Source organism: Schistocerca piceifrons, chromosome 3 (genome assembly GCF_021461385.2).
Source record: "Schistocerca piceifrons isolate TAMUIC-IGC-003096 chromosome 3, iqSchPice1.1, whole genome shotgun sequence".
NCBI lineage: Eukaryota > Metazoa > Arthropoda > Insecta > Orthoptera > Acrididae > Schistocerca > Schistocerca piceifrons.
In genome coordinates, this window is record NC_060140.1 from 718,709,018 (window position 1) to 718,721,819 (window position 12,802).

Sequence of the window (12,802 nt, forward strand, 5' to 3'; positions counted from 1 at the left end):
GGCAATGGGAGACCCAATTGGAAACATTTAGACGGAATTGCCAATTCCGGCATTTGTCATACAACAAATCTCAAGAATACCTTTTGAAACCTCCCCTTAGAAAAATTTATGAATGATTGTGCTGATAAACCCTTTACGTTATTTGATTTTCAAACAGCTGAGCAGAACTGAACGTACTCAGACATTTCTTTCTTTACTTATTCTGATCAGCACTTAACTGACACACAATACTTTTAGCGCAACGCAATCTGCCTTTCAATAATCCCTGCAAAAGAATGGCCCTGACTAACAATAACCTATACCTTTCATGAATCACTTACCTCACAAAAATCTTCGTGTTTCCATCAGAGACAGTAAATTTGTAAGACTGGATGTCATGAACTAATGTATATATTATGACTTTTGAACACTATTAAGGTAAAGACATTCTTTGTTCTCTATCAAAATCTTTCATTTGCTAACTATGCCTATCAGTAGTTAGTGACTTCAGTAGTTAGAATCTTTTATTTAGCTGGCAGTATTGGTGCTCACTGTATTGCAGTAGTTCGAAGATTTTTGTGAGGTAAGTGATTCATCGAAAACTAGAGTATGTAAAAGTCTACTTGTTTACGTGCACATAATGTAAAGGTGATGACTTGCTCAACATGTGTAGTGCGCCTATGTCACTGTCGATCGTTGCGTCATGAGTCTACACTATCAAAACCGGGGTAAAACAAGGGTAGTCAGACCTTGATTTGATCGGCAATTGTCACGAGTCTTAAACTATGAAAACTAGCCAAAGCAAGGGTCGCCAGCGTTGCTTTGACCGACGAGACAGGGCTAAAATTGTCTTTGTTACAAAACCAATTATTAATGCCTTGTAGAGATCTGATCTTCATTCAGAAATATTCAGAGCTGGACCACTGCATTGCAAACCGCGCACCACTAACAATTGATACAGTACACCACCTCCAGCTGGCTGGTAGTGCATTTTCACAGACACAAATCTACAGGGTGATAATTATTGAAATATATGAAACAAAATCGTCATAAATTCTTAGCTGTTTGCGTTAGGACGTTCAAAGTGCACCGTTGGCCGCGGGGCATGATGGGTATTAGTATGCGCATGCGCACGCGCCTTGTTGATGTCAGCCACTTCAGTTTGCATGGGTTCGTCAATAACCAAAATGGCACATTTGGGGGACTGAGAATCCGCATTTTACGATCGAGAAGTGTCTTCATCCTCAACGGTTGACTGTGGTGTGCAACGTCCAGTCACGGAGTAATCGGTGCGATATTCCTTGATGGCACAGTGACTGCCGAACCGTACGTGAATGTTTTGGAAGATGATTTCATCCCCATTATCCGAAGTGTCCCTGATTTCGATAACATGTGGTTCATATAAGATGGAGCTCGACCCCATCGAAGCAAGAGGGTGTCTGATGTACCGGAGGAGCATTTTGCGAACCGCGTTCTGGCTCTGGGATGCCCAGAGGCCACTGGCATGGTCCTCGATTGGCCACTATATTCTCCGTGTCTGAACATATCCGGCATCTTTTTGTGGAACTATATTAAAGAAAAGATGTACAGAAGAACACCAAAATCATTGCTGAGCTGAAAACAGCCATTCAGGAGGTCATCGGGAGCATCGATGTTCCGAAACTTCAGCGGGTCATGCAGAATTTTGCTATTTGTCTGCTCTTCATCATCGCAAATGATGGCAGGCATATCGGGCATGTAACAACTTAAATCTGAATATCTGTAGTGACGTTTACATGTTGAATAAAATGTGAGCACGCCATAGTTTGTAAGTAATTTACGTTTTTTTCATATAGTTCAATAATTGTCGCTCTTTATTTTACGGGACTCGACACTGAGCGAGTCACTTTCATGGAACACTTACTCCATCTGGCTCCTGACTCGTGACTCGTGGCTCGTCGCTCTGCTTTGAAGCCTCTTACTGCTGAGCATGTGCACCCTCACTAAACATCAATACTCGCTTCGAAAAACGGAAGATGATTAAACAAAATATCGCACCTGTGCGCTGGAACTCATATTTGAGTCTTGTAGCCTTTCTGTGTTCGAAACCATCTTAGTTCTTCACGAAGGATTACGAACTCCCCACTTCAGGAATGTCAAACACTTTGAAACAACACCTCCATCCCAAATGGCCTACGAGTAGTCTCATACAGCCACGACGGTTGCCGATCAGGACATCAATTTTACGAGCTTCAAGCAACTCAATAAAGTTGTTTTACATCCAGTCTTTCAGCCATTCATACTCAGGGGCAGAAATTTCACCTTCTACTTCCGCTAATAACACTCATCTGTAAAATTCTACTATTTTGCCAGGTGCTGCAGAAGGTTATTTCCAACATTTGCTGAATTCAAGAGGAGTAAAAACCTAGCTGACAAACAAAAGCTGAACGAAGCGAAAATGAGGGTAAGGATGAGCTATGAGAGAAACGTTCAATGATTTTGAAGGTAAGACGTTGTGAACCGACCTGAGAAAAACCCCAAGAGATTTTGGTCGTATGTAAAATCAGTAAGTGGGTCAAAATCATCTACTCATTCTCTCAGCGACCACACCGGCACCGAAACAAAAGATAACAGAGAGAAGGCCGAAATACTGAATTCGGTCTTCCGAAATTGCTTCACCGCGGAAAGTCGTAACACTGTTCCTCCTTTCAATCGTCGTGCGAACGTCGAAATGGCAAATACTGAGATAACCGATCGCGGAACTGAAAAGCAGCTATAATCGCTTAGCAGTGGAAAGGCTTCAGGACCAGACGAGATACCTATAACATTCTATAAAGATTATGCGAAAGAACTTGCTCCCCTTCTAGCATTATTTTATCGTAGATCCCTTGAGCAACGAAAGGTACCTACCGACTGGAGAAAAGTGCATGTCATTCCCGTTTTTAAGAAGGGCCGTAAGACAGATCCACACAATTATAGACCTTTATGGTTGACGTCAATATGTTGTAGAACTACGGACCATGTTTTATGTTCAAGAATTAAGGCATTCTTAGAAGATGAACAGCTCCTCTATAAAAATCAACATGGATTCTGCAAACAGAGATCTTGCGACACTCGGCTCGCTCTGTTCCTCCATGAGACCCACAGCGCAGTGGACAACGGCGCTCAGGCTGATGCCGTATTCCTTGATTTCAGTAATGCATTTGAAACCATCCCGCATTGCCGTTTAATGAAAAAAATACGAGCTTACGGAATGTTGGAGTATACCTGCGATTGGATTCAAGACTTTCTTGCAGATAGAGGTTAACACGTCGCTCTTAACGGAACTAAATCCACAGATATAAAGGTAATAACCGGAGTACCACAGGGAAGCGTGATAGGACCGTTGCTGTTCTCAATATGTGTAAGTGTTATAGTAGAAAGCATCGGATGTTCTTTAAGGCTACTCGCAGATGATTTAGTTGTTTATATCCAAGTAGCAACGCCAGAAGTTAGTAAGAATTTGCAGAACGACCCGCAGAGAATTCTTGGATGGTGCAGACTCTGGCAGTTCACCTCGAACATAAATAAATGTAACATATTGCGTACACATAGGAAAAGAAATCCACTACTGTACAGCTACACTATTGATGACAAACAGCTAGAGACATCGTCTAGCGTAAGATATCTAGGCGTAACTATCCAGAGCGACGTTAAATGGAATGACCATACAAAACAGATAGCGGGAAAAGCAGACACAAGAATCAGATTCATCGGAAGAATCTTAAGGAAATGTAACTCATCCACGAAAGAAGTGGCTTATAAAGCGCTTGTTCGTCCGATTCTTGAATATTGTTCATCCATCTGGGATCCCTATCAGGTAGGACTAATAGAGGAGATAGGGGAGATCCAACGAAGAGCTGTGCGTTCCGTCACGGGACCGTTTAGCTGACGGGAGAGCGTTACGTAGATACTAAATAAACTCCACTGGCAGACGTTACAAGAGAGACGTTGTGCATCACGGAGAGATTTACTACTGAAATTTCGGGATAGCATTTTTCAGGAGGAGTCAGACAACATATTACTTCCCCTCACATACATCTCGCGTATTGACTACGAGAAGAAAATTCGAGAAATACAGAGGCTTACCGACAATCATTCTTCCACGCACTATTCGCGAGTGGAACACGATTGGAGGGGTTAGATAATGGTACCGAAAGTACCCTCCGTCACACACCATTAGGTGGCTTGTATGCTGTAGATGTGGGAAACACATGTCGACACACGAAAGTCACTAGCTGCGACAGGAACCATTAATACAGACTACGGAAAGCGCCACCCATCATTTTCGAGGTGGACAAGGCTTCCCCCATCCCCCCTCCCAGAAGATAACAAGCCATCTCACGTCTTCACAGTAGCCAAGAGAATGAGCGCACTGATTCGAACAGGAATGATGTGGTACATGAGGACGAGGATGTACAGTAATATAGCTGCACTTTGATACTCGAATGATTTGAACGAAACGAAGCCAGTGAGAGCCATTGAAATAGGATAAGTCCTAGAGAGATGAACCGGACTAGAGCAGTTCCCGCTACTGATGAGGAAGCTCTTTTGTGGACAAATGTGGTGAGGAAGTGTTGCTGTTATTTTCGTGTTAATTCTGAAGAAAAATCAAATTCCGTATTTTGGTAACTTCACCGTGTAGTTAAATAAGTTTAGTATTAAGGCTTGGTTTGCATAATGTCGATGGTTTTTTTTTCTTTCTGCGCTCTTGAAAATTCTGTAGGCATGAATCGAACCTGGCCACCGTGATTGCTACCTGCAAAGAGAAGTCGAAATAGGTCATCTCTCCCAGACAATTGGGAGAGATGGGCCAGTATTGGTCCTGAGCACTATGGGACTTAACTTCTGAGGTCATCAGTCCCCCAGAACTCAGAACTACTTAAACCTAACTAACCTAAGGACATCACACACATCCATGCCCGAAGCAGGATTCGAACCTGCGACCGTAGCGGTCGCGCGGTTCCAGACTGTAGCGCCTAGAACCGCTCGGCCACCCCGGCCGACAGGGCCAGTATTATTTGGGAGTGATCGAGCACGTGTTTTAATGTGTGAGAGATGCACCACAGTTAAATTTAGCTCCAAGGCATGCGGAATAATCCCACCGAATATGACTGCAGTCTCCGACTATGCTTATTTGTAGGAAGATACAAATGGAAGAGCAGAATCTCACACAAAGGCCAACCAACCACTTCAAAGCTCATCAGAAGGCCTAAGAGTCATCAGAAGAGTAGAGTTATCAGCACTAGTCAAATATCTTCACTGACATAACTTCGGATTCTACTACTGTTGAACCTAAAACTTTCAAGATTACCCCTTCAAAACTGAGGACTCCTAAGCCAACACAGACGAACCTTTTGGAAGAAATATTATTTGGACCTTTTACTGATAAAACGATGAATTTTAAGAGAAAGGCAGCAACTATATTCAGAGTGCTCAGCTGTGCTCAAAAGTTTGAAACTGTAAAGAAGAGGGATGAGAAGAGAAAAAAGTAGGAAAAAGGCACAAGAAAGAACTAGTGAAGCGAAAAATAGACCGAAGTAGGTCAGAAAGGAAGATACTGCAAATAGCTCACTGTGTTCATCAGATTCAGAAAGCTACAACACTGAAGACTTCGTAAAAGATTACAAAAGTAACTTGCTGAATGCGATGAAGATTAATGTGCTGAGTGTGGTGTTATCTATTATGAAACTAATAAAAAGGACGACTGGATTCAGTGTGTCTCCTGTTCACGATGGTCACATGAGCGTCAAAAAAAAAAAAAATGGTTCAAATGGCTCTGAGCACTATGGGACTTAACATCTGTGGTCATCAGTCCCCTAGAACTTAGAACTACTTAAATCTAACTAACCTAAGGACATCACACACATCCATGCCCGAGGCAGGATTCGAACCTGCGACCGTAGCGGTCACGCGGTTCCAGACTGAAGCGCCTAGAACCGCACGGCCACACCGGCCGGCATGAGCGTCATTCAACATTAGTAATTTCCGTGGTGAGATAAACATATGCTAACGCTTGAACAAAACCAACAACTCTTTAGTAAAGCCAATGTTCGATAAAGGTTTATAATAAACTGATAAAATTTTTTTGGACTAATACATTTAATAGTATCATTCTGTGTTCATTACGCTATACGTAGTTGTAGTTGACTTTTTCCTTCATGTATAGCCATTATTATATGGTCCGTCTCTCCCCACACACTAGTCCAGGTCACCCATACGCCTATGTGTGAGACGGGCTACTCATATATTATTTTAATTTTATCACATCTGTTGTATTTTAAGTGTCAGTGCCTTAATAATATACTGTACTTACTTTTATATGACACTGTACATGAACACGCTGCCAGAAGTAAAAAAGTTGAAAAACACACAAATTTTATGCTGAAGAAAAAAGTGGTCCAAGTCCCCTGGACTTAACCTATCTTCTAAGTTACTAAACCAGTGGAAGTCATAGAGATTAAGTGCCTTGGTGGCTACGTGGGCTAGAGTTAAATGCCCGATAGATTCTAGATTAATTCATGTTCTATCACTTGACGAGAGCTCCACCTCTGGTCATTCTTTGTGTGCATGAAAAATAAAAGCTATACCATGGTTTGGATATCACAGTAAATTGTAGGTGTCCCTATAGACAGGTAGACACGAGTTGGCCTAGTTGAATGGTAGAAGGAACTCAAGAGTTCAACATTTCCAATAAATCCAATACGGCTGTGTAGTATTCCAGTTGATGACCACTTACGAATATGAAGTAGCCGGTAATTGATGAAAAAGATTATCAACTCGAAAAAGCAAGAGTTGATAAATCTGAGAACTACTAAACTGTCGGACTAACCGCTAGCTAATGTACAGGAAGAAAGGTTGTAAGAACCCCGGAAGTGGAAGAATAAGAAGTATGTAGATAGATTGGCCATTTTCAATGCTTAATGGAGTTAATGAAACGTCAAAGAATGTAATTAAGTTTTAACATAAGTGCCAAGTAAGGCTATAGTTTATGGACATTGTTATCTTACTGTTGTGTCTAGGAAATGATTAAGGAAGTTAACATTTCAGAAGAGTTATAAGAGCGAAAGATCAACGAAGACTAGATCTAAGACGTGGTGACTGTTGGTGCTCGTGTCAAGATCTTCGGCCGATGGTCGCTTAGAAGATTTTGTGACGTTTCGCCAGCACGACTAGCGTTCGCTCTCCATTGCTGGTGGCGGACCTCACCCGCATTCCGCCACCTGAAATGGAGCATGTATCTTTGACAGCGCTAGCCACTTGTGTTGGCGAAACATCAGAAAGAGCACTAACGACCCCTACAGGCAAGACGTCAATAAGTTGCCACGAAGACCTGAACAGTTTCAGGAAAATACTACGTTTGTTCCGGTGGGGTTTTGAAATTGTCTTTTACAGTATTGGAGTCAATGGTCGTAAAAAGAACTGTGGAAATGTGTGACCACACTGGCAAAAAATTTCGCCCATTTTCTCCTGAAAACCTATTTGACAATTTGCAAGAACCGGTTTTCATGAAGGAAAGTACAAATGTTCTCCAGTTCCCTAGATCCTCTTCTTCCACATCTGTTAAAAACAAAGATTACTAGTGGGCCATATATTGGTTGCAAGCAGACTGGTTCCATGTGCAAATGGAAGGGTCACTGCACAGCGACTTGCAAAGTGTGTATGTAGATGTAGAAATCAGTATGTGATAAAAATTAGAACTACCCTCCACCATGTTGCTAATGTGACTTACTTAGTAAAGACTGAATTTTCTCATTTTGAGAAGACAGAAGTGTTGATCTGTTGTTCTTGCCAAAAAACCTTCACAAGCCAAAATGCATAAATTTTTGTTTATTTGAAACCGATTTCGACAGATTTTCCTGTCATCTTCAGGTCTTAAAAAATCTTTTTGTTAGGAGATGTGTTCATTTTAAGAAGGATCTCAAGCGGAAGTTGTCATGTAGATAAGCAAAGATGTGAAAAAAGGGCCCACCATCTGCTGTTTCCCCATATGTGTAAAAAAAAAAATGGCTCTGAGCACTATGGGACTTAACACCTGTGGTCATCAGTCCCCTAGAACTTAGAACTACTTAAACCTAACTAACCTAAGGACATCACACACATCCATGCCCGAGGCAGGATTCGAACCTACGGCCGTAGCGGTCACGCGGTTCCAGACTGAAGCGCCTAGAACCGCACGGCCACAAAGGCCGGCATATGTGTAAAGTTACTTCGGTGTTTCGCTAATGGTATAGACGTAGACTCGTCTAGACCTCTCACTACATAGGGAGGAATGTTGTAAGTAGGCATTTTATATGACTGCTCAGTGTTACTGTGTTGCGATGTTCCTTTTTTTCTCGTGCCTGACTCCGGTACCATTGAGTAGTGCAGTGGTAAATCCCCTTCCGGACTTCTAGGTACGTGGTGCTCTACTCTATACCGACAATGATGGATAATCAATAATCTACCAGAAAAACATTAATGTAGATACAATGATGGGATTTATTTTTTGTAATCAAGTACTGCAACATATTATTTTCTGTATAAGACATACAAGCTCGGAGAACCGAATGGGCGTTAGTCGTTTGACTTGATTTTATGGTATAATCTGCGAAGATACTAAGGATAAAATCAATGTATGTCTAGATGAATGTAAGAGAAGCATGAATGCCACGAGAAGTTAATAGTTCTTGGGTTTTGGTACCGAGGCATTCATCCTTTTATCTTCGGATCCCATGTTTTGGCGTTTTCGCTGAAACCAGCTTGTGGGAAGAGACTGCACGCTACAGTGCGCTGTCAAACTTAAGCAAATGTGAGCAGAGTATTTTCCGTGTTTGTCGCCGCAGATGTTTATGACTGGCTATAACATTCACATGACTGGAAGAAACGCTCACTGGTTACTGCTGGCTGGATGGGGGTGGGGGGGGGGGGGGGGTGTTTATGTTTACATGCATGGTGGTCTCACAGCATTGAGACAGACGATCAAGCCGCTGGCAGCCTAAGCCATCGTCACGATCAAAATTGTTCGACGGCTTCTCTGACCATTCGCTTCCATCGACACGGTGTTTTTGCTAAGATGTGAGTGTTAGCGAAGTCTTTAATCCTGGCCGTACTCTTCGCTGCGTTCGGCTGCTACTTAATCTGCTGAGTTGCTTGAGGCGCACATGTCATTAATGCTCTTTCAGCCATTCTCTGACTGGACGACCTGTTTCCGCTTTATATATTGGGATTTGTGCCTAATTTCGTATACTCCAGTAGTCTGTAACGGACCTGGTTGGTCTTTCGCCGATCTTAACAAACCTTTTCGCCAGTCTTAACCAACCTTTAATTTTTATGGCTTTGGACCTTTACGCGGGAGAATCCTTCCGAATGCCGGACATTTGCCACGCCGGACATTTGCCACACTTGCCCCTTCGCCAGGTAGCGATCCCTCAGGTAAGAGACGCCCTTCCTCGTACTTCTTCTGTCCGCTTTCAAACCGCCGTCTCCACATCTTACTCGATACAACCAGTACGTAAGGGACCTTCTTCTTCGACATCTTGACCAATTACAGAGCTTCTTTCCCGAAATCTAAATATATATAACTTTTGGGAAACGAAAGCAATACCGACGATTATGTCAGTATGTAATTAGTTCTGCCAAGTATAAATATAGATCCCTCTGTCTGTACGGTAGCTTCCTTTCACGCTTACTGATTGCAGTAGAAACAGTCCATCGCCATGACAGCAACAAGAAAGGAACGATGTAAAGAGAATACGAATGTACGCTAATCATTTCTTTTTAATCACTGCATTTGTGCCTACTTTAATTGCTACAACTGAGTGCCCAAAAGACAATAAGGAAAGAAGAAATCGGTGTGGATGTTCGAAAAGAAGAACGACATACTCCATATTAATTTACTCTCTAAAATGCGATATCCCTTGCGGCGAAACATTAGTTAATAAAGTGTAGCGGGACAATATTCAAAACATGACTGAAAATACGTTCACTAAATAGAAATAAGAACATCTATGATTGACATGTCATCTAAAGTCGACGTACAATTTTAAAATGTTAGAAATAAGGAAATGAAGTAATGCAGAACGCTATGCTACGTACGTTGTTGTTCTACATTGTTTAGCTCTGGTATTTATTTATTTAACCCGGCAAGATTAGGGCCATCAGGCCCTCTCTTACATCTAACCAGGCATTCTACTTATTTTACATTCATACGTTTTAGTAGGCATGTTAAACTACATGTAGTACAAAAAGTGAAATAAACAATTAGAAAGATACACCTGGAAAAATACATACATATAGAGTTTATATTCGTAGATCATAAGTACTGTTATAATTAGACATTATTGAAGAGACAGATTTTAGATAGGAGTGCTGGCAGCAGGGAGTATGAGGGAGACTCATGGTGAAGGGAGGAGAAGAATAGACATGATGAAACATAATTAAGGAAATATAAAGGAAAAGAAGATTGCCTGGCTAATAGAGATAGATGAAGGGGAAGGCATCTCAGGAGCAAGATAGGAGACGCTAGCTTTGCTATTTGACAGATGAGAGGATTGGCTTGGTACATTAATTTTGTGGAGAACTTTATGAGGATGATGGTAGGAAATGCTTCAACTTCTTCTTAAAAGCAGCAGGAGATTGAATTTTGCGCAAGGTAAGGGGCAGTTTGTTCCAGAGGCGGACAGCGGCAACTGTGAAGGAGTTTGCAAAAGTTTTTGTTTTGTGAGTGGGCACAGTTAGGATACCAAATAAGAGTGACCTCGTGTTTCGATTATGATGGCATGACAGGTTTTTAATCTCTGAAGCAAGGTCTGGGGTGCTTGCGCGACGAGGTGTCTGTGAAGTAGACATAGAGTGTGGTAGTCACGCAATTTGTCCGGCCGCAGCCATTTTAGCTCGGAGTATGAAGCACTAACATGATCATATCGGCGAATGTTGCAGGTGTAACGCACACAGGCATTCATGGTTAGCTCTAGCTTTCTTTTGTTTTCCCTACTCGTGCCTTGTTGAATCACATCACAATAGTGGAGGTTCGGTAGAACGAGTGCTTGCACGAGCTGGCGTTTCAAGTCCTGTGGAAATATGTTCCGAAACTTTTTGAGAGCATAGAGACAAGCAGACGTCTTTCGGCACACTGCGACTGTATTCTCCGCCCAGTTGAGATGCTCATCCAAAGTTACACCCAAGTTCTTCACTGTTTTCTGATATGGTATTGGAGTACAGTCGAGCAGAATAGGAGGTAGCCGTTCGCGGAAATCTGAACTTATTAATTTCTGATGGGCTATTAAGATTACTTGCGTCTTTTTTGCATTTAGTTTAAGCCCCGGCTTTTCGCCCATGTCACTACCGAAGACAGATCATCATTCATCTGAGCGATTGCAGTGTTTACGTCTTCAGGTCTGACGCTTAGATAGAGCTGGAGGTCGTCGGCATAGAAATGATATTTACAGTAGGACAGAACCGACGAAATATCGTTGACATATAAAGAAAACAAAAGTGGTCCTAAGACTGATCCTTGTGGCACTCCCGAGGAAACATGTTTCCAGGAAGATTTTTCATTTACGCAGACAACACATTGCTGTCTGTCTTTTAAGTAGCTTTCAAACCATCTCATTGCACTATCAGAGAAATTAAGCTGTTGCATTTTTCTGAGCAATATGTCAAAGTTAACAGTGTCAAAAGCTTTGCTGAAGTCCAGTAGCGTCAATATTGTTGCCTTTCGATTGTCGATGGCACATTTCAGGTCATCTGTTACTTTAATTAGAGCAGTGTTTGTGCTGTGATGTTTACGGAAACCGGATTGAAATTTGTCATATAGGCTGAATTCATGCAAGTGTCACAGAGAAAGCATCCTAGGTTTTGGAGGGAAATGCAGTATGCAAGGGTCACAGAGAAAGCATCCTAGGTTTTGGAGGGAAAAGCAGTAATTGTAATGATCTGCACTACAACAGAAACAAGAAGCGCAACTTACGGAAAAGTAATGTAATGTGTGTTACAACTCACAAGCGACATTGAAGTAGATAGTTCCTGTGACTTAGTATGGGCAGAGTTTATATTCGACAACCGGAATAAATTAATAACTGACTTCTTTTACTGACCCCCGGTCTCAGATGAAATAGTTGCTGAACAGTTCAAAGAAAACTTGAGTCTCATCACAAATAGGTACCCCACTAATACAATTATAGTTGGCAGTGACTTCGGTCTACCTTCCGTACGTTGACAAAAATACATTTTCAGACCCACTTGCAGATAGAAAACAACTTCTGCAATAGTTCTAAATGCTTTTTTAAAATTATTTTGAACAATTAGTTCATGAGGACATTCAAATTGTAAATGGTTACGAAAACACACTTGACCTCTTAGCCACAATAATCCTGAGCATCACGACGGATACAGGGATTAGTGAACACACAGTCGTAGCGAGGCTCAATTCCGTAACAGAGAAGTTCACGAAAACTAAACGCGAAATATATTTATTTATAAAAGCAACTAAAAATTCGGTCGACGTCTTTCTAAGAGACAGTCTCCAATCTTTCCAAACTATGTACGTGAAGACCATGTGTGGCTTAAGTCCAAAGAAATAGTATCAACAGCAGTCGAGAGATTCATACCAAATAAATTAATAAGAGAGGGAACTGATCCCCCATGCTGCACAAAACACGACAGAAAGTTGCTGCAGGAGCACCGAGAAAGGCAAGTATAATTTAAACGAATGCAAAGTCTCCAAGATTGGTGAAATTTTACTGAGGCTCGAAATTTGGTGCAGATTTCAATGCGAGATGCATTTAATAGTTTCCAGAACGAAACTCTCTCTGGAAATGTGGCG